The following is a 22,167-nucleotide window of genomic DNA, read 5'->3' as shown; positions in this document are numbered from 1 at the left end:
ACTCTTTTTCATTTAGATTGTTATTGATCAGGTACTTCCTATGTAGTGCTAGAGAAAACACATGGTCACTGACCTCATAGTAAAGACCATAGGCATTTATCGAGTAAGCCCACAGGTGAATACACGACAGGGATCACAATTTTCAACTGAAATGGAAAAGAACTGGGTGCTATGAAAAAGAATAACCTAATTTACATTTGGGGTTGACAAGATCTCTCTGAAAAGGGGGCATTTGAGATTGGAATAATGAGAAATCAGGTAGAGAGTGTGCAAATCCTGAAGCGGAAACAACTTTCATGCTTTTAAAGAAATGGAAGGTGAGGAGAGCATCCACAACCATAAGTGATGAAAGCGGTATCAAAATAAATTTGGAAAAGCTAACAAAGGCCTGATCCCGTAAGGTCTTTAAGAACCTGTGGAGGGTCGTCTGGGTGGCTCAGTCGGTTGAGCGTCCGACTTTTCGGCTCAGGTCATGATCTCATGGTTCGTGAGTTCAAGCTCGGGGCCTGGAGCCTGCTTCGGATTCTGTGTCTGTCTGTCTGTCTGTCTGTCTCTCTCTCTCTCTCTCTCTCTGCTCCTCCCCTGCTCACACTCTCTCTCTCAAAAATAAATAAAGATTAAAAATAAATAGACATTAAAAAATTAAAAAAAAAAAAAGAAGAACCTGTGGAGAAGTAAGATTTTCTTGGAAGTACTGAAGGAAGCCATAGAAGAGTTCCTAAGCAGGTTATCACCTTGTAGGCTGTATAGAAAAGAAATTGTAGATTTGGAGAACATATGGGAGAAATTCACACTTACTCTCAAATACTTTCCATTTGTTTGTTTACTCACACATTTTGAATTCCTTCTGTTGTCTTATTCTACATAACCCTGGTCAGTCCTTTCATTTGCGAAAGCTGGGAACTGTAGTAAAGCATAGAAAAGTAACTTAATCAAGAGAATTGTGTGTCTTATCCACAGTTAAGGATAATAGAAATTGAATGACTTCTCCATTGAACTCTCTTTTTTGTATTTTTACTTTAAGCTATGGAGGCCAGTGTAAACTTCTTGCTATTTGATGCTGTTTTGACTTGTATTTAGTAATGCTCCATAGGTTTCCTTTTTTTGGAAAGTCATATTTAGAGACTATTTTTGTATTCTTGGTAATATTAATAGAATGTACAATCAGATTTCTCTTTCTGTGGGGGCAGTGAGAGGAAGAGTACTGTATTTAGTTGTATAAAGAAAGATATGTGAACATAGGACATGATGCCAAAAAAATCCAGGCAGATTACAAAGGAAAAGCTTCCTTTTCCTTTGGGATTCAATATAATAAAATATTCTTGGGGCGCCTGGGTGACTCACTCAGTTAAGCATCTGACTTGGGTCCTATCTTGTGGTTCGTGAGTTCAAGCGCCTCATCAGGCTGTCTGCTGTCAGCGAGGAGCCGACTTCAAATCCTCTGTTCCCCCTTCCCCTCTGCCCCTTCCCTGTTCATGCTCGCTCACTCTCTCTGTTTCTCTAAATAAATAAATAAGTAAATAAATAAATAGAGATTTAATAAAATAAAATATTCTTGCTGGAAAGCTCCAGCTCTCTCATTAAAATTGACACACTTCAGGATATAAGAATTCATTTTAAATAAAATTATAACTACAACCTGATTGGTATGTAACCCAATTAATGAAGGATGAATGGACTACCCATCTTTAATGCTTGCTTTCTCTTTCATCCTAACAAGTATTTACGTCAGAGGTACACTACACATGTAGATCACCAAAAAACTAGCTATCGGATACTTCTCAAATCAGATATCAAAGATTTGCTCCAGCGGTTTTTTTGCAAGCCTCTGTTCCTCTTCTGTAGTTGCATTACTTGGCATTAAGCATCAGAAATGTTGTTCTCTGTCAGCTTTGACTAAGACTTTGTAGATGTCGTGTAGAAATTGTCTCTAAAAGGAAACAAGTCTGGAATATTCACTTGTTTCTTTGCTACTTGCCTCTTTAAAAAAAAACACAAGATGAAATTTTTATTAACAGAAACATCCAGTAAATCAAGATTATCTTTATTTTGCAGAGTAGATATATGTACTACTAATGTGAAGAAACATTACTTTTAAATGTAGTCAAGTGTTGGGGCACCTGGGTGGCTCAGTCGGATGAGTGTCCGACTTCAGCTCAGGGCATGATCTCACAGTTTGTGGGTTCGAGCTCTGCTTTGAGCTTTGTGCTGACAGCTCAGAACCTGGAGCCTGCTTCACATTCTGTGTGTGTGTGTGTGTGTGTGTCTCAAATAAACATTAAAAAAATTTTTAAATGTACTCAAGTGTTGATATTTAACTGAAGGATGTGGTTTATACATTTTGCAATATGATAACCATTTGTTGATTTTCTACCTTCCTAATAGTATGTTTCACATGCCTCCATGTAGTAGGTTGAAATATGTGCCTTTTTGAGGCTTCTTTTTGAAAATCTTAAATTTGAAATCTTAAAATTTAAATAAATTCTTGGGGTGCCTGGGTGGCTCAGTCAGTTAAGCATCTGACTTTGGCTCAGGTCATGACCTCACGGTTCGTGATTTTTGAGCCCCACATCGGGCTCTCTGCTGTCAGTACAGAACTTTGGATCTTCTGTCTCTCTCCTCTCTGTCCCTTCCCCGCTCACACTCTCTCTAGTTCAAAAATAAACATTATAAAAAAAAGTAATTCTTCAGCAGTACCATAGTTACCAAGTCACTGTGCTCCGCTTAAGTCATTGGTATGTAGGCTTTTATGCAGTTGCCTAAATGACTGTATCATTCTGTCTAATGCATGTGTAAAGAACTACAGTCGTTTCTATACATTGTTGAACAGAGATTTGTTTCTAAATTTTAAGTTTTTAAAATGTTTTCATTTATCTAATTCTTCCCTTTTCCAGTTTTTTCCCCCTCCTTTCTACTATGCACCCTTTGCTTTAGTTCTTTCTTATGATCATACTCTTACCTGTATTATTCTCTCACCCTGGAGAGTTTTTTCTCTGCTTTTGGAAATCACATCCTAGTCTCAGTTCTAACTTCACAAAGTTTCTCCTAATTATTGATATCTACGTTTGATTTCTGAAGCTTAAAATCTACCCCATGTTCTATAAGTACTTAATTTTTTATAAGATGAAAAGAGCGTTGATTTATTAATAATAAATTATACGTATTATTCATTATAATACATTTAATATATTGACTACCAATTTACAAAAGAACACATGAATTTAGGATAAAAAGAGACTTGAATGAACATGAAACTAGTTGCCATATGTTTTCAACTGAAGAAAAAACCTCAGAGCCATTAAATGATTTACCAAAAGTCTGAAAGAATTTAAATTGACTCTCAATTGATCAGGTGTGCTGTTGTTTTCTTTAATTAGGCATGTAAACTTTTTTTTTTTGAAGTAATTATTCTAGTTCTTGTTATGTACTCCTTAAGAAAACATACACAAAAGGTAAAATTTTCATGTTTGAAGAAACATTGACAAAATGTTGATTTGTTGAGATAGGAAAGGTATTAAGCACAAGTGAGGGTGACAAGTGGTGATTACACATTTTCTAGGAGTAGTGGTGTTTCTTCAAATCTGTACTTACTGATGAGTATAGCTAAGGAAACGCAGCTGGCAGGAAGAGGAAAAGGAAGTGGTGGAGATGGCAGCGTGTATAGATGGCCAGACTGTTGGTAGACCGACTGAAGGCCATATTAGTGAGGACTGACCGACTTGTTACAGTCTGTGTAAAGAGAGGCAATGATGTTGTTCAGGAATACTACTCTTGACCTCATAAGTGCCATAATCCCTCCCTGTATCCCCACTAAACATAGAAATTATATAGATGGAGAAGGACTGATTGACTAATAGGAGGAATATACTTATATGCTGCTTATCATGCAGTTCTGTTGTTCTTTTCTCCACATGGTTGATAAAAATACCTTTTTCAAAATGAGTATTTGGAGGGACAGTTGAAATTCTACTCTCATCCACTCTGTGGATCAAAACCACCATGTCATTTGGTTTGGTTTTGCTTCTTATTTGCTGAAACAGATTTATATCTGCTCTGCTGCTTTATTAAATAAGTGGTAGGGTAACACTGACTTAATTTAAATAACTGAAGTTTCACTCCTTCACCAAATAAACATTTTTAAGAGGTTATCTCAGAACTGGCCTAGTGAAAGAGCCTATTCTTTTGAGAATTAATGTTTAATGCATAAATGCTGATTTGGACCACTTCCATTTTCAGTCTGTCAATAATAGAGAAGAATGTCATCAAAACAAGGCATTAGAAATTCCTTTCCTTTCAAAAAGGAGTCTTTGGGGGGCCGCCTGGGTGGCTCAGTTGGTTGAGTGAGTGGTGGAGCATCCGACTTGGGCTCAGGTCATGATCTTGTGGTTCGTGAGTTCCAGTCCCGTGGACAGTTCCAGCCTGTTCTGGCAACTCAGAACCTGGGGTCTGCCTCAGAATCTGTGTCTCTCTTTGCCCCTTCCCTGCTCACACTCTGTCTCTCTCTCCCTCCATGTCTCCCCCCCACCCCCGTCTCTCCCAAAAACTGAATAAAAACATTAAAAAATGTTTTTTCTTAAAAAAAGGAGTTTTGGGACAAAATGTTAAAGTAGAAGATAAAAGCTAAAGAAACTAAGGGAAAAGGTAACTGTCAGAGAAAAAAAGATAAGACCCTAGGTACATTTAATAAGAGGAAAGTCCAAGAGTCCAAAAAACCTTTTGGAATGAATAAATTATTACTTTGTTCCCATTATATTCAGACACTTACTCCATTAGTCGTTCTTAGCTACTTTGTACTTACATTCAAGATTAAGAGGCCTGGATCCTAGAATGTAATTTAAGTGCCATTGAATTCAAGCCTTTGATGTTAGAGATAAGGAGGCTGAGATCCAGGGAAAAGTGACTTCCTTAATGTCTCAGAGCTAGTTAGTGTGAGAGTAGGGAATAGAATCCAGCCTTTCTCATTCATAGGCCAGGGTTCTTTATACTATACCACAGACCAGTTATGGAAAAAATAAAAATTTAAAGGCGGGAGGATGAAACCTGATACGTAGTTAAATTGACAGTAGTCACTGTGTATACTTTTATATGTTCTTCTGATTTTTAAAATAAATGATAGTTGACATTTCTTCCTCACCGTAAGGAGAAGCTCATGATTTTTTCCAGCCCTTGACATTGTTAGAAGTTTTATGTCTTAGGAAGTAGTTTCTTTGCTAGATGATTTCATATCCTATATAACAAGGTTACAAGAAGTTAATAATATGGATCTGTTAAAGCCCTCTAAGCCAACTGTTATTAATTTTATAACTTATTGGAGCTCCTCTTTATAGGGAGAAAGAGAGCTGTAACTTTTCTTGGATTAATCTTTAGGTAAGAAGGGTAAATCAATCTATTAGCATTAATTGGCATTTAAAATTATTTCTAGTTATAAATTTATGTGTCTTCCGTAAAAATTTTCTTATTCCCTACTTTGTGGAGTCTACAAGTAGATATCCCAAGCCTTATTTTATTCTAAGAAGTTTTCCATATAACAGCCCCAAAGCTTCTGGAAGTGTGTGTGTATATGTGTGTGTGTGTATATATACACACACACACACACAATATTCCTAACCCAAAAAGAACCCTTTATGTATCAACATGAAAATGTATACATAGACTTGATGAATTTTCTCTTTTCTAGTTTTCTTTTTAATCATGACATTTGCCTTTTTTTTCTTTAACAGGCTTTAATTATCTTCTTTCTTGTTTAAGACTATGTGGTAAACACAACTGGAGCCTGTGCCCTCTGCACAGAGACTCTGGTGTGTGTCTTTACAAGATGGTCAGTGAATTCCTGATAGGGAGACTTGATGAACATTCTCTTTCCAGAGGTCAGGGAGGGGAGACAGGTGTAGGTCTTGGGAATCAAAAGTGGCCTTGGTGAAGTTCCCCCGGGGGGGCAGGGCAGACCCTGGCTGGCGTGTAGCAGGCGTGTCAGTACTGTCATCGTCCGTATCTTCTTGGGCTCAGGGACGGAGACAGTGCCAGTGCCCCTGGGGCTGAGGATGAGACCGACCAGCACAGAGCGACAGCGGCTGCTCACCCTGCATGGGACAGTGTGGGGCCTGATGATCTTGTTCCCCGAGTCACCTCGCCACACAGGTCACTGGAAAGCTTGGCGGAGATTATGGCCTCACGGATAGCAGTGGCTACCTCCCTGGAGCACTTAACACCCAGTTAAGTCCACAATGGACATGTCCATTGTCCTCTCCGATGACAACAAATACCTAGAACCTGGTCCACAACCTGCTTTTGTGCCAACATAGTCTTCAAAACCTTATCCTTGAGGGATGCCCCCAGGAAAAAGTCAGTAATCTCATATTCCTTGGTGGGCAGGGAGAAGAGATAGATCTCCTCCAGGAAGTGATCTTCATGTCTTTGACCAGGCGGCACAGCTTGGTCATGGGGATCCACTCCTTTTCCTCGGCCTTGACTCTGTGAGCTCTGTGGTCTTGGCGGCTTTGACTCCCACCACGACCCTGACCCCTGGATGCTGCTGTAAAAGCCACCAGAAGCTACCGCTCTGGCCTCCCATCACAGGACCCTTCCACAGCACTGGTGTCTTCCACCATTTGGTGTTTTCTCTTTTCTCAGGGAAGCACATTTGCCTTTTAAAAGGTGGGGATAGGGGGTGTCTGGGTGGCTCAGTCCATTAAAGCCTCTGACTTCTGCTGAGGTCATACTCAGTGTTCACGAGTTAGAGCCCAAGCCTTATGTTGGGCTCTGCTGACAGCTCAGAGCCTGGAGCCTGCTTCAGATTCTGTCTCCCTCTCTCTCTGCCCCTCCCCGGCTCACACTCTCTCAATAAATAAACAAAGAAACAAACACACAAACATTTAAATAAAAGGTGGGGAGAAAGTGATAGTCCTTTGTCCTCAGGAAGGAGTTTGTGTATGTCTTTTAGGAGAAGAGAAATGTGTATATCCCTGTTTCTTCAGTTGATATTAGCGTGATAATTTTAGTACCTTTTTACAGATCTTCTGTGAAAAGCTGGCAGCCTTACTCTAAAACTCTGGCATCTCGTTATATTCACAGACCAGAATTCTAATCCTCTCCCCTCCCCAGTTATCTGTAAATCTACCTCCAATAAGGGCTCAAGGTATTTTTTTAGAAGTATAATATCTTGACCAAGTCCTCTGGAACCTCCACTGGGAAGGTGAAAGAACTAGGGGTATTCCTTAATGGCCAGGTGAAGGCATATCCCCAGACCAAGAATAAGAAGTCTGCTACCAGAATTGTAATTTAGTTTGTGTGCAGTGCCAAAAGAGAAAAAAGAAATTGAAGTCAGGAGTACAAAGTAGAAATTCCTGCCTAGAACTGAGACTATTAATCATATGAGAAGTAAAGTTTGGGACAGAATGAGTATTTACAGAATCAAGGTATAGGTAGGTTAACATCCAGGTTGGTTTCTTTTGTGACGGAAAAGCCTCCGTGCAACTTTGGAGATCTCCGTCACATACATGCAAAAGGGATGAGTTTTTATAGCTTTTCAGATACCTCTATAAAAAGTAAGATGCCATAGTCATTCTAGATTGGGTGCATGGTAAGACTTGAGGATAAAATGAATATGTAACAGAAATCTTAACTGAAGAACTTCCAGACTTTTGAGAAGATTGTTTTCAGGGCACTCTGTTATTAAATGTTTTGGATGCTTCTTCTACAAACTTTGCATACAGTTTTGGCAGTTCTAGAACCACAGATGTTCTTTTTCTTTTTTTAATGTTTATTTTTGAGAGACAGACAGAGCATGAGCAGGGGAGGGGCAGAGAGAGGGAGACACAGAATCTGAAGCAGACTCCAGGCTCTGAGCTGTCAGCACAGAGCCTGACGTGGGGCTCAAACTCAAAAACTGTGAGATGATGACCTAAGCCAAAGTCAGATGGTTAATCAACAGAGCCACACAGGAGGCCCTCTTTTTTTTTTTTTTAATGTTTATTTATTTTGAGAGAGAGAGCTAGTGGGGGAGGGACAGAGAGTGGGAGAGATAGAGAATCCCAAGCAGGCTCTGCTCTGTCATCACAGAGCCTGAAGTGGGGCTTGAACTCATGACCTGAGCCAAAATCAATAGTTGGATGCTTAGCTGACTGAGCAACTGAGGCATCCCCGGATATTCTTAATAGTGATGCTAGCTCGGGTGATTTTTCAGGTTTGACCCCAAGCTGATAACCTACTGATTTCAATTTTGCATGGGATTGATTATAAAGAGTACCTAGCTCAGAACCATCCACATAAGGGTTTGTCCAACGTCAAGTCTGAGAGCAGTATATCACTGTATTGCCATTTAGGGTAGAGGATGTTAATAAGAAACAATTTATTAAGCATTAGAGTATTGACTAGATGGCATGGTAGAGGATAAAGGCTTGATACATTCTTCAGATTACCCAGACTTTTCAAAGAAAGATAATGTAGCACTTTCCTACTTGACAGATCAACATTGGCTTATAGCCTTCTTTTTTGTTTTTAAGTGTATTTATTTACTTTGAGAGAGAGACAGAGAATCCCGAGCAAGCTCTGCCTTGTCAGTGCAGAGCCCAACACGGGGCTCGAAGTCATGAACCATGAGATCATGACCTGAGCCAAAACCAAGAGCTGGTCACTTAACCAACTGTGCCACCCAGGTGCCCCTGGCTTATAGCCTTCTTAATGCACCCCTAGTTCAGTCAAAGCTGGTCTAAGAGGGCAGAACAAGCAGCAGTGAGAACGGTTCCTGAAATGTCACTTAAAGTTGGCAGAGCTGAAATTTTCCACACTGCTCTTCTGCAAAAAGCAGGAAAATCTTGAGTAAGATGCAAAAAATAGTTAATTCAGCCCTGAGAGACAATATGCCCATTTGACCAGGACATAGGCCTTAGGCATGTAATTAGGTCTAGTCAGTCCTTGAAGGGTTATAGTATCTTGGCTTCCATATCTAAGAACACCTTCCTGATGGCAACCACTGAAACTCAAATTGTTGTTGACATGGTGGGGGAGACAGAGGATAGGACTTCTAAGCAATGTGTAATCATGGGGTTGGTGATTTGTACTTGGCCCCACAACTGACAGAGAGTAAAGGAGCAACATAAACACATGCTGCTCCTCGGGGCGCCTGGGTGGCGCAGTCGGTTAAGCGTCCGACTTCAGCCAGGTCACGATCTCGCGGTCTGTGAGTTCGAGCCCCGCGTCGGGCTCTGGGCTGATGGCTCAGAGCCTGGAGCCTGTTTCCGATTCTGTGTCTCCCTCTCTCTCTGCCCCTCGCCCGTTCATGCTCTGTCTCTCTCTGTCCCAAAAATAAATAAACGTTGAAAAAAAAATTAAAAAAAAAAAAAAAACACATGGTGCTCTTCAAAGCCCCTGTCAGACGTCTAGGTCAAAGTTCCTGTGTAACATCCTTGTGCATTTATCCACCTACTTTCCCTTGATAATGGTACTTCATTGGATAGGGATGACTTTTGGTCTCACTGTGAATGTGTCCATTGGGTTAGTACAAGGTCTACCAAGCTTTCCATTGCTCAGGAGTCTACCATATCCATGCCTCCTAATAATTCCAAGAGACGTTCTTCTCAGGGAGATGAAAATTCTGAAATGAAACATAAAAAAAGAGGGATGGATTTGGATCCAGCCACCCTAGGTTTTTTTCCTGTTTAGAACTGAGACATTTTAGGTGGCCTACCTTTGTTAAAATGGTCTCTCGGGGCGCCTGGGTGGCGCAGTCGGTTGGGCGTCCGACTTCAGCCAGGTCACGATCTCGCGGTCCGGGAGTTCGAGCCCCGCGTCAGGCTCTGGGCTGATGGCTCAGAGCCTGGAGCCTGTTTCCGATTCTGTGTCTCCCTCTCTCTCTGCCCCTCCCCCGTTCATGCTCTGTCTCTCTCTGTCCCAAAAATAAATAAACGTTGAAAAAAAAAATTAAAAAAAAAAAAAATGGTCTCTCACCCTGAAGCACAAGCAGAATTGTCATCAGGCTTCCTGCCAGTAAACTCAGTTATCATATACGTTGCCTTCAGATCTTTTTCAGTTGCAAGCCACCCAGGGTCCCCAGTGGACCCAGTGGCTCTCAGACTGGGGATTAGTCTGCCCTCTCACGAGGTACACTGGGCAGCCAGTTTGCCTCCCTTTACAGTGAGTGCCTTCTGCACATTATCTTTAGCCCCCTCTACCCAAGTAGAAGCTTGGATTTAGTATAGGGGTTGGGTGGATGATTTATGTGCTTGTAAGCACGGAGCTAAGAGTGATTTGAAAGTGAAATAAAGCACATAACCAAGTCTTAAAAATTGAAGGGAGAATTCAGGCATAAGGAAACTGGACAGAAACTCAAACTTCAGATAGAAGGTAACAGAATAAAACTCAGAAATATCAGACTAGAGAAAGAGGGCTCAAAAAGAAAGTAAAATATAGGGGCGCCTGGGTGGCTCAGTCGGTTAAGCATCCGACTTCCCTCAGGTCATGATCTCATGGTTTGTGGGTTTGAGCCCCGCATCAGGGGGGCTGTGCTGATAGCTGTCTGTGCTGACAGCTCAGAGCCTGGAACCTGCTTCGGATTCTGTGTCTCCCTCTCTCTGCCTCCCCCATTCACACTGTGTGTGTGTCTCTCTCTTTCAAAAATAAACATTAAAGAAAAAAAAGTAAAATGTAATACAACGTGTATTACAAACATGTAATACAAAATGTATTACAAAATGTAATACAACAACAATGGCCACAAGTACCTTAGTGGGAAAGGAATTATTCAAGGGCTCCAAAGTGGCTCACATTCCAAGTTGGTTTATGTATCACCAATACCAATTCCGTCTCTGTTTCCATGCTAACGCATAGCCCAGGGAGTTGCCAAGCTTTCATAGAAACAAATCATTCAACAGCACATTTAAGGCTTGGAGATAGAATTCTGGTACCAGTGACTGATTGGATCTCAGCTCTTAGTGTTTCTTGGAACAGAAAACCTCTCAGTTTGAATTTCAGATTTGTGTTAGGTCTTGCTTATTTTACTTAATTCTCAAAGCAACCCTGTGAGATAGGTAGTATTCCCATTATACATCATTGCAAGGACAGACCTCTTCATCTGTCCTCAAGTAATTGACACTGAATGGTGAATCTATTAATTCTAAAAGTCTAACTATCAGACATTGTTCAATAGACTCATTATATTAGCAGTTTCTGTGCGGTAGGCAGCATTGTTTTGTGAGGTATCATCCATTTCTCTGACTTCATTGGGGTAGACAGCTACTACAGAAGTGTTTGTTTTTTAAATACTTTATTAAGGTGTAATTAACCATAAGCTGCACATATTAAAAGTACACAATTTGATTTTTTTTCAGTTGAAGTATAGTTGACCATAAGTATTTTTAAAAAGAGTTAAAAATAGAGGGAAAAGATAGTAAGAGACAACAGATCAAAAAACTTTAAAACAGAAAACATGTTAGTAAATCTAATTATTGGCTATAAGAAAATACAACTAATTTTTCTTTAGCACAGAGAGAACACTCCCCAACTAAATTATATGAGGTTAACATATAATCTACAAAAACCTGACGAGTGTATGAAAATAGACCATGAAAGGCCATTCTCAATCATTAAATATAAATGAAAAAATTCTATTAGCAAAGTGAGTCTGGTAATACATTAAAAAGATTTACATTATCACCAAATTAGGATTATTCCACGAATGTCAAGTTGGCTTTTTGGAATTTATCCTGTTAAAGCTCTGAAAAACTAGGAAAGAAGGAAAACTTCCTTAATCTCTAAAGGACATCCATAAAAATTCTGTAGGAAAAGTTATCTTTAGAAAAAGAATACCATCAGTGTTTCAACATTAAGAAAGTGTGCTGGAATTCTGGTAGTAAAGTGCCGTAAAAGAAGAAAAAACAATTAGAGAATAAGAATTTACAAAAACTCACATGTGTACTGTCAGTGCACAAAAACATTGCATTTCTATACATCAACAAAGATAAGAAAGTAGAATTTTTTTTTTTTAATTTACATACAAGTTAGCATGTAGTGCAACAATGATTTCAGGGGTAGATTCCTCAATGCCCCTTACCCATTAGGCCCCCCCCCCCAACACACACAACCCCTCCAGTAACCCTCTGTTCTCCATATTTAAGAGTCTCTTATGTTTTGTCCCCCTCCCTGTTTTTATACTATTTTTGCTTCCCTTCCTTTGTGTTCATCTTTTCTGTGTCTTAGAATCATATGAGTGAAGTCATATGATATTTGTCTTTTTCCAACTGACTAATTTCGCTTAGCATAATACCCTCTAGTTCCATCCACGTAGTTGCAAATAGAATTTTTAAAAAGATGTAAATAGGGATATCTTGTTCAAGAATATAAATTGTACACTGAAAGATTTCAGTTCTTCCCAAATTAATTTCTAGATGCAGTACCATTCGTTGACATTTTAACAGAGTATCACTTACATTCATTAACGTATCAGAGTTAATCCAAATGACAAATCCCCATGGGTTGGTAGTACAGATGTTACTACAAACTGATGCCACCTTTGAGAACAGTTTGGTGGTCCATTTAATAATATTGAAGGGTAGATCCAAAGACTTGTGAAATCCTTACACATTTGAAGCTCACTGAAATAATATTATTTTCACATAATAAGTAAAATTTGCCCTTTTTATTTTATTTAGTTAGTTTTTAGTTTTATTTAAGTAATCTCTATACCCAACGTAGAATTGGAACTCACAATCCTTGGTTTAAGAGCCACATGCTCTTCTGATTAAGCCAGCCCCAAAACGCTCCAAAATTTGCCTTTTTAAAAGAGCGACCTCAATCTTCAGGAAAGAGCAAGCAAAGCTGTGAATATATAGATACCAGTTCAGATTTTACTTATTTTTTGCCGTCTGGTAACCAAAACCACTTCCTCTTTCCCCAGATACATTCTCTCACATTCTGAACCACTTATTTTCTTCATCCAGTCTTAGTTTTTTTTAAATGTTTATTTTTGAGACAAAATCTGAAGCACATTCCAGGCTCTGAGGTGTCAGCACAGAGCCCAACGCGCGGGGCTCAGACTTAATGAACCCTGAGATCAAGACCTGAGCCCAAATCGGGCACTTAACCAACTGAGCCACCCAGGTGCCCCTGGATTTTTTTTTAACTTAATATTTGTTGAGGTTTTTGGATATGAAATGGGAAGGTCTTTCATCCTTATTTTTCTTCTGCTGCTGGATTTATTATTCTTTCTCCATGTTCACACCATAGCAAAACATTTCATTCTTACACACTAATTTAACTCTGTGATTAAAGAGCATGTCCCCTGGACCCAAACTGCTGAATATGAAAACTGGTTTTACTATTTACTAGCAATGTGATCTTAGAAGATTTAAACTTCTCTGTTTCTTCTTCTCTAAATTGGGCCAGGGGGAAGATAATGGCATCTGTCTTATAGGGTTGTTCTGAGGATTAAATAAGGTTAATACTTAGGAAGGTTTTATAGGATCTAGCTACATATAATTGTATTTTTATAAATGAACAGTAGCTTGGCTTTCATAACCTACCACAATTTCAAACCTGCAAATTTAGATTCTTCAGTGTGAAAGTTAGTGATAATACTATTTGATTTGTCTTGTTTTATGACCTTAAGCTCAGCTAACATGGGCTTTTGAGTGACTTCTGTGTGACAGCCATTGCGAGAAGTAGATATACTTGAATGTTAAGTATATGAAATGAAATATGTATGTAATAAGGTTCAAAACGTTGGTAATTTACAAAGTAGTCAGTTGGCTAATTATACAAAAAAGAAACATTTTTAAGCCTAGGAAGTCTAGCTCCTTGAAACCGGACTTCCTGGGCCCTTCATATACATTTCCATACTTTAAAAAAATTTTTTTAGCATTTATTCATTTTTGAGAGACAGAGACAGAGTGGAAGCGGGGGAGGGGCAGAGAGAGAGAGGGAGACACAGAATCAGTAGCCGGCTTCAGGCTTTGTGAGCTGTCAGCACAGAGCCGAACGGAAGGCTCAAACTCACGAGCCGCGAGATCATGACCTGAGTCGAAGTCGGACGCTCAACCGACTGGCCACCCAGGTGCGCCATACGTTTCCATACTTTTAGAAGATACTTTTCTGAAAGGTGGCTCAGTCGGTTGAGCGTCCGACTTCAGCTCATGTCATGCATGATGTCCCGGCTCCTGAGTTCGAGCCCTGCGTTGGGACTCTGTGCTGACAGCTCGGAGCCTGGAGCCGCCTTCAGATTCTGTGCCTCCCTCTCTCTTTGCCCCAACCCACTCGCATTCTGTCTCTCTCTCTCTCAAAAATAAATAAACATTAAAAAAAATTTTTTTTTAAATAAAAAGATGTATGGAGTGGAATTTAATTTTTTAGTGATAATTCAGTGTACTGTAGATATAAAATGTTAAAAACTTTTTAAACTTAGAGAATTTGCAGGGTAAATGTTTAAATATAAATTTAAACTGGGTGGGTCAGTTGGTTAGGTGTCCAACTTAGGTCCAGGTCATGATCCCGTGCTTCATTGGTTTAAACTCCATGTCCGCCTCTGTGCTGACACCTCAGAGCCTGGAGCCTACTTCAGATTCTGTGTCTCCCTCTCTCTCTGCCCCTCCCATTTGCACTCTGTCTCCCAAAGATAAAAATAAATATTAAAGAAAAATTTTTTAAATTGAAATACATAAAGTTTTATTTTAGGACCTTAAGTGTTGTTGTTGTTGTTGTTGTTGTTGTTGTTGTTGTTGTTAAGTAAACTCCACCCCCAACATGCAGCTTGAACTCAAAATCCCAAGATCAAGAGTTGCATTCACTCCCGACTGAGCCAGCCAGGAGCCCCAGGAACTTTTTTTTCTTTTTTTGAATACTTGAGAGCTCACATAATTTTCATGTATCATATGTTAAATTTTTAAGTATATTTACCTCCAACTTTAAAATTTACTTTGAAATATTAGCCAGTTTTATTTAACTGTACAAGTTGCTGGATATGACATCTCTTTTTTTTTGATTGATGGAAAGTAAGAATTCAAACAATAAATCTACATTAGAGTAAAACTAAAAATATTTTTATGCTTTTCGAAACATTATTCCCTACCAAAAGAAATGAAATCAGAGACTGTAACAGATGTTTATTCACCCATGTTCATAATAGCATTGCTCTCAGCCAACAAGTGTCCGACAGATTAATAAATAAGGAAAATGTGGTATATACATAAAGTGGGATATTATTCAGCTTTTAAAGGGAAAGAGATTCTAACACATGCTACAATGTGATAAACGTAAAGATACTATGCTAAGTGGAATAAGCCAGTCTCAAAAGGACAAAGAGGATATTTTATATGACAAATATCATATGATCCAGCTGATGGTGATGAGTGCAACATAATGTAAATGTACTAATGCCACAGAATTGTACACTTAAAAATGCTTAAAATGATAAATGTTATGTATATTTTACCACAATTTTTAAAACTAAGCATTGTTTCCCCACAGTGGCCAGGAGATAAAGAAATCACTAATTTTGGAAAATAGTTATAAGATTCAGAAATCTCTCTCACCCCCTCACAAACACCTGCACATTCCTCCTCTACCTTTATTACCTCCCCCTCTCCCAAATTATAAGTCATTAACTATAACTTGCCTAATACAAATTAATGTCCTTGAGGTGCTTTGTTTTTAGTTGTTGGGGGGAAGCTTTGAGCATATCTGAAGTTTGTCAAATTATAAATTTCTTTATTCTTTTACATGCTACAGAATATTGAATCAGAAGTGAGAATTTAAAAGCATCTTAGTCATAAAGTTGCATAAGGAAGAATCCTTAATATCTAGTCCAAACTTCTCATTTTATAGAAAAAGAAAATTGTATGTAAAGAGCTTGACTTTCCTAAACTCCCAACTTTTTAGTAGTAAAATTAGAACTGAAAGCCAAAGCCAGGTCTCTTAATTGTTAGCTTAGTGGTTTCTGGCCCACCCTGTACCTGTTAGAAGCCCTAATTGCATTACTAGATCAAATAGTTTGAGCTAAACTATTTTGTGTCCTTGAGTATTTGTAAAGTATCTTCTATTCCCATTAAGCATGATAAACAGAAGACACTTGTTTGTGCCATAGGCAGAGAGAGATGGATGGTGGGTGTGTGTGTGTGTGTACAAGGTGTATGTGAGAGAGAGATTTGAGACTTGAGTCCTATTCTCACATAAGGTAGTGTATCCCCAGTAATCTTCCTTATTTTATTAGAATGAACAGTGAAGAACCAATCCCACAGCATGAAAATCCAAGATGAACAGGGCAACAAACATTATCCAAAAAACACAGATGGACAGAACAACAAAAATCTGTCTACATTAATATTCTAAGACAGATTTGAGAGGATGATATTGCACCCATAAAACTAAAACAGAATCCTAATGTTAGAATTGATTCTACACTCTAGAATATTAAAGTAATGATCTGTAAGATGAACTTACAAGAAATTCCCTAGAGCACAGAGCTGAAAGAGATGGGAAAAGGAAAGAAAAGTAGGTATAATAGATGATCCTAGGAGTTTTAAATTGGAATTCCTAATGGAACAGAGACAGTAGAGGAAATAATTTTTTGAAAATAATAGAAGGAAAAGTCTTTGCTAAATCAAGTCCTGGGGTTTTTGATCAAAAGGACCTGCTAAATGCAAATAGAATGGATGAAAAATAACACACACGTTGATTTCAGAGCTAAAGAAAGATAAAGGAGAATCTTGTCAATTTTTTGTGAGATAGAGATGGGCATCACTTCAAAAAACAAAAATTAGATTGGTGTTACACATCACCATAGGATGCTAGAAGATGTGAGCCAATAATTTAAATTTTGAGGGAAAGTTTTAAAAACAATCTATAATTGTGAAGCATGCCTACTTAGTTTCTCCTAGGTATGAAACCAAAATAAGAGCTTTTTGAAAGTATGTGTGTAAAAATCTGGTTTTCTTCCCCAGGTCCTTGGGAAGAAGGCAGGGCAAAAGGCTTGGAAATATATTACAACAAAACCAAAGAATCTCACCAAAAGGTTAAAATGTGAGATTAAGAAACAACACAAATACGTAATGAAAAATGAAATTCTGGGTAGACCAACAACTGTGCTATGTACTGGCCCAGATCATAATTGTTTCAGGTTAAAACAGAACTCACTGGGGTCTGAGAATGTCTTCAAAAACAACATGGATTCTGTTGGCACAGATTCCAAGAGTAAGAAGTTAGAATGTGTTAAATATGCTAAAAAGCTTCTGGGGTAAAATTAGTCTCTTCAGAAAGTCCAAATATGAAGCAAATTGACATGTGCCTTATTTTTGAGCAATTACCTGAGTGTAAACACCTCAACACTTGGAATTAAGTGATCTAAAATAACTATTCATTCTCTGGGTTTTATCGCACTGCTTTGATGGCAGTGAATAATATTATAAATAGTTTTTGTTGTTACTCAATTTTTAAAAATCAACCTAAAGAAAAAACATAGGAAAACATAATAGTTGTAAAACAAGCTGCAAATGAGATAAAACTTAGGTATGTGAGTACATGAGGAGCCAGTGGAAACTTCCTAAATTTGATGGAACAAGAAGTAAAGGTTCAATTATATAAATATAATTATTTATAATAATTAAAGTTATTAAAATAACCAATGAAAACTATAAATATACAGAATAAGCAGAGATGAAAGAAAATAGGGTAAATTTTCTGAATCTTTTAGAATGAGGATACATCATAATAAAGGTTAAATGAGTACAGTAGGAAACACCAAAACTAAAAACAAATTTCTGGATTTGATTTGAACCCAGTTTGGGTTTGAACTGGAATTAGGAGATTTCTCGTCTTAAGTTATTTTTTTTATTGAATTCATATAAGCACATGGTTAAGAAGCCGAATGATTTGTTTGTTATGAAACTTGGCAAGCCCAGGCCCCCGTTCTATCTCTTTGATATATCCTTTCCCAGGGCATGTACTTATTTTTGAAGGATTCTTTGTATGTTTACCTCTGTATCTTTAGATAACGGTATTATATCACTATTTCTCACATATTGACATCCGCTTACAGAAGAGGATCTAGCTCTCCGTCACCATGACAACACTCATGCTTCCCATTCTCCCAATGATCCATGGAACCTCCCATATTTCTGGATCTTTCCTTCAGATTAGCCTAATAGTTCCTCCAGTGTAACTTCTGGTCTTCTTAGTTGGGGAGGATATCTAGGAAACTGAATTTTTCAATTGACTTTTAACCAGTCCCTATTTTAGCCTGGCAGTGAGCCTTATTTTTTTTATTTTTTAACCTCCTGTGTGGTTTGATTTTTTTTTTTTTAACTCTTAGGAATTCAGTTGAGATACCAGTAATATGAATCTTCTTTGTGAAAAGATTGTGTTTATCATTTATAGTCAGCGATGAAGTAGTCATTAATTTTGATTACTAAATGAAGTAGTCATTTAGATTTTATCCTACTATAGATGGGTATTATATACTGTGGAACACATTGAGTAAGTGTTCACCTGAGAAGTTTCCCAGAAAAAGATCTTACTGCTTATAAATGGAGGAGAGAGGGGCGCCTGTGGCTTAGTCAGTTAAGCATCTGACTCTTGATTTCAGCTCAGGTCATTATCTCACAGTTGGTGAGGTCTAGCCCTGCATCAGTCTCCGTGCTGACATTGTGGAGGCTGCTTGGGATTCTCTCAGCCCTTGTTCTACTCGTGTATACGTGCTCTCTCTCACTCTCTCACTCTCAGAATAAATAAATAAACTCTTTAAAAAATGAAGAGAATAATATGTATTTGTGGAATATGTATTGGTATATAGTACCAATGTATTATGAAGCTTTTCTATGAACTTTGAGGATAATCATGTTTTGGAAAGTCTTTCAGGAGTGGTGCCAAAAACTGATGATTAAGGGGGGAAAACATGTGCCTGTTCATGTTTTAGTTTATGCTCAGCAACATGTACAGGTGTGACTTTGAAAGCTAAGCTATAATTCATTTTCCAGTCACCAAAAGCTTTATAGGAATCTGTGATAATAACATATATAAAAGTCAACAAACTATCTTTCTACTTAATTATTAGGAAGGCTTGATTTGCTTGTTAGGGCTTTACTTAAGTGCATCATCAGGATTGTAAGTGTTTAGAATATTGGATGGACTACATTCAGAAATAAACATTAAAAAAAATTTACTTGGCATATAATCACAAATGTTTTTTTTTTTAATTTTTTTTTTAATGTTTATTTATTTTTGAGACAGAGACACAGCATGAATGGGGGAGGGTCAGAGAGAGGGAGACACAGAATCTGAAACAGGCTCCAGGCTCTGAGCTGTCAGCACAGAGCCTGACACGGGGCTCAAACTCACGGACCACGAGATCATGACCTGAGCTGAAGTCGGCCGCTTAACCGACTGAGCCACCCAGGCGCCCCTAATCACAAATGTTTTTATAGTTTCTTATGGTTTGCAGGCAGTTCCAGCCCATGGAGAACCTTTCAAGAATGTGAATCCCTTTGATACATCAAAAAGATGCATTGAAATGTATAAATGTCTTAATTGATTTGTATTGATCTTTTTTTTCTAACACATTTTTTTCCCAAACGTTTATTTTGAGAGAGTGCGTGCAAGCAGGGGTAGGGGTAGAGAGAAGAGAGAGAATCCCAAGCAAGACTCTGTCAACGTGGACCATGATGTGGGTGGGGCTTGATCCCACAAACCATGAGATCATGACTAGGACTGAAATCAAGAATCGGACACTTAACCAACTGAATCCACCCAGGCGCCCCTCATTGCTCATTTTTAATAAAATGGCCTTTACGTTAAAATTGGGTTTGATGCAGAGAATACAAAAATACTAATTCAAAGGGATCCATGTACCCTGACGTGTATAGCAGCATTATCTACAGTAGCCAAATTATGGAAATAGCCCAAGTGTCCATCTACTGATGAATGGATAAAGGTGTGTATGTATGTGTTCGTGTACACATACACAGACACAATTACTCAGCCATGAAAAATAATGAAATCTTGTCATTTACATGGATGGAGCTAGAGAGTATAATACTAAGCAAAATAAGTTAGAGAAAGACCCAATACATAATTTCACTCATATGTAGAAGTTAAGAAGCAAAACAAATGAGCAAAGGGGGAAAAAAAAGGAGGGGCAAACCAAGAAAAGACTACCAGAGAACAAACTGATGGTTACCAGAGGGCAGGTGGGTGGGGGGAGGGGTGAAATAGGTGATGGGGATTAAGGAGTGCATTTGCTGTGATTAGCACTGGATGTTGTATGGAGATGTTGATTCACTATATTGCACACTTGAAAACCCCTATTACACTGTATGTTAACTGGAATTTAAAAACTTAAAAAAGAGGGGCGCCTGGGTGGCGCAGTCGGTTAAGCGTCCGACTTCAGCCAGGTCACAATCTCGCGGTCTGTGAGTTCGAGCCCCGCGTCGGGCTCTCGGCTGATGGCTCAGAGCCTGGAGCCTGTTTCCGATTCTGTGTCTCCCTCTCTCTCTGCCCCTCCCCCGTTCATGCTCTGTCTCTCTCTGTCCCAAATATAAATAAAAAACGTTGAAAAAAATAAAATAAAAACTTAAAAAAGAATTGGGTTGGATGTTGTAATATTTTTCCCAAAATACATTCTTCTAAAACAGTATTTTGTAGGTAATCTCATTTTGTTGTGTGACATTTGCAGTATTCAGTAGGATCTACAAAAATTGCCCATATATACTTTGATGGACAGGCCAGGAAGGAAAGCGCTCCAGCATTTCAAGCTAGTATGGATAGGAAGCATGTAAACTCTCATTCTTGATTGCCTGAGTTTGAAAGATTCTAGTTCAGCAGTGCCCAGTAGGGCTTTCTTGCAGTGTTGGAAATGTTCATTCTTCACTATGCATTTTGGTAGGCACTAGTCATATGTGGCTAGTATGACTGAGGGACTGAATTTAATTTAATTCAGCTATTTAATTTAAATAGCTATATATAGTTAATGGCTCCTATATTACAGTAAATATTAAGAAACTGAGGGAGAACATAAGTATAGAAGTGGTCACATTGACGTACGTTAGGACTTCTGGTCCAGATAAGTTTGTTTGGAATAGTTTATAGGCTCTCCTACTTCCTCACTTCTGATCTTCCAATCCTTACTGCCTGTTTTGTTTTGTTTTTTAACTAAAAAAAAAAAAAATAGGTTCATAATGAAATGCTAGGATTGAGACTTTTGGTAACTCTGGTAGATTGTTGTCACCTTCACCTCAACTTTTTTTGTGTGTCTAACCCCAACTCTTCTCACCAGTGGGAAAGGAATCTTATTTTGTCACGACCTGGTAAGTTTTTCCTATAAACTTTTCTAAACTCACAGTTAATTAGGCATCTATTCCATTTACCACTAAAATTACATTTCCTAGGGTGTTTTCAAGTGACTCATTGACCCAGTTGTTCTCCAAGTATTTCTAGAATCTTACTAGTATTTAAAAAGGATAACTCTCCTGAAATCATTGTTGTACTGTATGCTAATTTGGATGTAAATTAAAAAAAAATAAAATAAATAAAAAGTATAATTCTACCTTAAAAAGTAACTGACATGATTCCTTTTAAAAGAAAATCGTTTTACTAAAATTTCTCCTTTCGATTTTAAGTAAATATAGTACTTCAAAAAATTTTTTTCCTTAAGGTTTCAAGTTTCTATTCCCATGTTAGTACAGCCCTTGTAAGGTGTCTTTAGTCAGAGTTGAGTTTTCCTACCAAAGTCACCTCATCGAGTCCTGTGATCTCAGACAGGGGAGTGCCTTTGCTGCTGAATGCTATATAAAATGGTCCAAAAAAAGAAGGAAATGCAACCTACACCCCCAAAAATGTTTTACAAGCTGTATTTCCACATAAGACTTATACAAATAAGATAGAAAATGTGTTTAAAGAAATATCCTAAACACCTAGTTTCTAAATTACACTTATTTTGATCATCATAAGTATTTTGGATGCTATCTTGACTGAAAAAGGAGCATGTTGCCAGAGTCATTTATTTATTTTTTTAAACATTTATTTTTGAGACAGAGCATGAACGGGGGAGGGGCAGAGAGAGAGGGAGACACAGAATCAGAAGCATGCTCCAGGCTCTGAGCCATCAGCCCAGAGCCTGACGTGGGGCTCAAACTCATGGACCGCGAGATCATGACCTGAGCTGAAGTCGGACGCTTAACCTACTGAGCCACC

At 38.3% G+C, this 22,167-nt stretch overlaps 1 protein-coding gene and 1 pseudogene across 2 annotated transcripts in view; one reads left to right on the top strand and one right to left on the bottom strand.

Annotated features, from left to right (window-relative positions):
* ABHD17B (abhydrolase domain containing 17B, depalmitoylase) overlaps positions 1-22,167 on the top strand; it is a 52,963-nt gene that overhangs the window by 12,166 nt on the left and 18,630 nt on the right. The gene's annotated exons all lie outside the window — the stretch shown is intronic.
* On the bottom strand, positions 5,749-9,970 carry LOC116738441 (annotated as a pseudogene).

The sequence above is a fragment of the Lynx canadensis genome, chromosome D4 (assembly GCF_007474595.2).
Source record: "Lynx canadensis isolate LIC74 chromosome D4, mLynCan4.pri.v2, whole genome shotgun sequence".
NCBI lineage: Eukaryota > Metazoa > Chordata > Mammalia > Carnivora > Felidae > Lynx > Lynx canadensis.
This window is presented reverse-complemented; position numbering and strand designations above follow the sequence as displayed.